The sequence below is a fragment of the Ursus maritimus genome, unplaced genomic scaffold, assembly GCF_017311325.1.
Source record: "Ursus maritimus isolate PB19 unplaced genomic scaffold, ASM1731132v1 scaffold_17, whole genome shotgun sequence".
Taxonomy (NCBI): domain Eukaryota; kingdom Metazoa; phylum Chordata; class Mammalia; order Carnivora; family Ursidae; genus Ursus; species Ursus maritimus.
In genome coordinates this window covers 54,746,780-54,750,373 of record NW_024424119.1, presented here as the reverse complement: position 1 = coordinate 54,750,373, position 3,594 = coordinate 54,746,780, and the positions used below count along the sequence as shown (strand labels likewise).

Sequence of the window (3,594 nt, the reverse complement as noted above, 5' to 3'; positions counted from 1 at the left end):
GGGCAGCGGGGGGGGGGGGGTTGGGGGGCAGAATACAAGGAAAACCCGGGAGTGCAGTTTTGCAACATCAGAAAAAGGCAGTCTGGAAAATCTGGTGCAGGCGACCAGAGAGCCCCAAATGATCAAAAGCAAAGACTAAAGGCCAGTCTCTGTGTCGCTCCACCCCGCCCAGAGTCAAAACGAACCTCAAATGACATTTGTCATTTCATGGTAACACGTCCGCAATCCTTCCAGCCTGCTGCTGGAGAGCCCATCAAGCCAGTAGACAAGGAGGGGATCCCAGGAGCAGACCCAGCCTATGTTGTGTCTTATCTCCTCCTCGATGGGACGCTATGGGCTTGGGAAGCAAGATCAGAGCCGGGGTCCTGCCAGCCTTCCCGAAGGCAGACAGACACCACAGGGACGAAACCGGGAGGCTGCCGCCCTTCGGGGAAAGCTTTGTTCAGATCGGCTCGAGCTGCGTGTCAGTTTCATGGAGGGTGGGTTTCGATTTAAAAGCAAGTTAAAAACAACACCACAGCAGACCAACGTGTCGTGCATGTGATCTCCTTCAAGTTCTGTGACGGTTTAAGAAAAGCGTCCCTGTGTTTTCCACCTCCAGCACACAGCACTGGCCAACACAGAAAGTCGCAGAAAAGCCTTCAGCAAGCAGCTCAGCCGGCCTCCCGGTAGGAGTGAGCCCCTCCCAGCCCTACGACCACGACCCTCTCTCTGCTCCTGGGTCGTGAATTTATCCTCTTTGCACCACGCGAAGTGAGCAGCTTGGCTTCTGGGCAAAGTGTTTCTGGGGCTTAAGGAAGGGCAAGGAGGAGGAACTGGAAGCCTTCCGACCGCACACCCGGCACTTGAAGGAATCCTCCAGTCTCCCCCAGGCGCCGCTGGGTTCCAGAGGCGAGAGCACAAAAGGGCGCGCGTGTCGGAGGCTGCGAGCCCTGCAGCCCAGACGAGCCCTCCTCCGCGGGCACTGGGAGCAGCGGCCCCGCAGCCCTCTCCCCGAGGCCCGGGCAGCATGCCAATCAGGGGAAGAGGCACCACAATACTGTGCGGGGCTGGAAGGGGTTCATCTAAGTTCATCTTCCTTCAAAATGAGGTCACCAGCTTGGCACATGGTGGCTGTCTACAGGCTCATTCAGCAGCCTGTCCATTCTTCCACCTGATGGGGGGCAGAAGCGACCCGCCAGTGGCCCCCCGGCTGGACGTGAAATCGTAAAGCAATTAATCAAACCTGCTAAAAGGCCTGGCTGACAAGAGCAGGGCTGGCCGCACTATCTGTCACGGCTGCTGTATTTATCATGGAAATCCAGCAGGGGCCCGGGGAGGCAGCGTCTGTCCGAGGACTGGAGCTGGGGAGGGGGGTGCGCAGCCTCACTGCCTGTGGCTCCCTCTCCCGTCTCCTTCACTCACCCTCACCCGCGAGCCTTCCCTAAGAACCCCCTCCTGCCCAGCCTGCACGCGCGTGCGTGCGTGCGTGTGTGTGTGTGTGTGTGTGTGGCGGGTGGGGGGGGTGGCGGTGGAGAAAGACCCTGGCTGACAAAACTTTGAGCCTTCGAGGCTGCTGTCAGAACCCCAGGACACACACAGATCAGCCACCGCTCCGTGCTGTCGTCACTTTCCTGTGCGAGTCGCTCAGGATGACATTTTTGAGGACGAACCACAAGGGACGTTTCTGCCCGCACCCAGGTCTGTCTCACTGACTACTGGGAACTGTCGAGGTCCGTCAGTCTGGAGGAGACGCACAGTCATCGAGTCAACCCTCCTGGGTAAAACGGTCCTCAAAAGCCACAGAAGCCTCGCTCCGCTTCTCGACCTACAGGCCCTAACTGGTCCGCCTCTCACGGCAGCCAAGCTGGCGGTCTGGGGAGCGGGTGTGTGACTTACCCCAGCACCCAGGCAGCTGACAACACCAACTGAAAACCCTGATCAGCGCGTACACCCTGCCAGGGAATGAAAACAAGCCCCCATTGTTCCTACCATCTCCGAGAGATGAACAATCTGGAAGACGACACAAAGGAGATCACGTTCCGAAGGAGCACACCACACACACGCCCACGACAGGGCCAACGCAGACTCTAGAAGGTGAAGGAGAGGGGCAGGGGGGGTCGGCCCACCCCGCGCCGGCACGGGACAGTGTGCGGAGGCCGCGTCGGCTCTCCGGCGAGGACGTTCCCCAGTCACGGGCTGAGGATGAGCTCTCTCCCCTGGGTCAGAGAGGGCTGGGGGCGGCAGAAGGGAGAGAAACTCTGGGGGGAGGCCGGTATTTACTTCCCCCACGTGCTGTCAAACACGGCCGGAGGCAGATACAAAGGCCACGGCCGGACGTGCGTGCGCCCCGGTGGGGAGGCCAGCCCGCTGCAGAGAAGGCCGCCTGGTGGCCCGGACGGCCGCCTGCTCTTCCCCTGCTCCCAGCGAAGGGCGGCTGGGGGCCACGCCGGCCACTCACAAGCGTTTCTTACCTAATTTCCCTACAAAGCCCAGAAACAACGAACCGGTTTTTATTTCCCTCCACAGGGTGTCCGTTACTCAGGGTGAATGTGCTCGAAGGATAGACGCCGTTCTCGCACGTGTCAATAAGGACCAAATACCGGAGTCCGGTCAGGACAAAAAGTGACGCACTCGTCAGAGGGCGATCTTAACTGTTCCTCTGAGCTCCCGGGAGGCAAATGAATCCCTCATCGGTCCGTCGGCAAACACCCAGAGCCCCCTCATGCCGGGCAGGGCGCCTTTTCGACACCTACGCGGCTTGACCAGGCACGGGGCCTCACTTCCGGTCTGTTCGTCCGCGACAACTGACGGCCCGCCTACCCGCCAGGGGCCCTACCGAAGGCGGCTGACGTCGCACACTGGGCACCTGCAGTCGGCGCAGCCGACAGACCCGACGTCACGCCCTGGAGGTACCGCAGGGGCCCCGTCCGTGGTCGGGCAGGACCGATGGGGGCGACCACGGAACCCCGGCAGCGGCCCCTCACCTTTGCCTATGACGAGGCCACACTTATCCGCCGGCACCGTGTACGTTATCTCCTGGACGCCACCGGGGGCTCCCACGCTCCAGTCGCCGCGGCCACGGCCTCGTCCTCTGGCCACCGCGAGGCCTCCGAAGCCGTCTCTCTCCTGGGAAGGAAGCAAAGCTCAAGTGACGATTTCTGCCACTGCCACCGGGACCACGTTTCAGCCCCCGGGAGGAGGTGAAGTGACAGGATATAATCAATGCCACACGCAAGAACCTCGGCACCTTTCCACATTTCAGCATCTGAAGTGCTCTTTCAAAGCCAGAATTAACAAAATCCCAGGCGTAGTCAAAGAGGACGTGTGCAGACGGACGCGTGTGGTTACACGGACAGCCCCACGGCACCCAACTCAAACAGGCAGTCGCGAATAAACTCCCGTCAGACCCGGTGCCCGGTCGCAGGGACTCTTCGTTACTGGGCCCGAATGTCCAGGTGTCGGGCGTCGGTTCTCTCGTCCACACCGAGGCAGCCCTTTCCCCGTGGCTAACATGCGCTGGGCCTGCCAGATGCCAGGCGTCAGATGCGAGAACGAGCTGCGGGCATCTCAAAGTGACGCCTGAGCGGCAAGCAGGCCTCCAGCCCTCCCGGC

General features: G+C 61.0%; 1 protein-coding gene across 1 annotated transcript in view; it reads right to left on the bottom strand.

Annotated features, from left to right (window-relative positions):
• The window catches only part of FUBP3 (far upstream element binding protein 3), a 55,788-nt gene that overhangs the window by 8,980 nt on the left and 43,214 nt on the right, over nt 1-3,594 (bottom strand). The window lies entirely within an intron of this gene.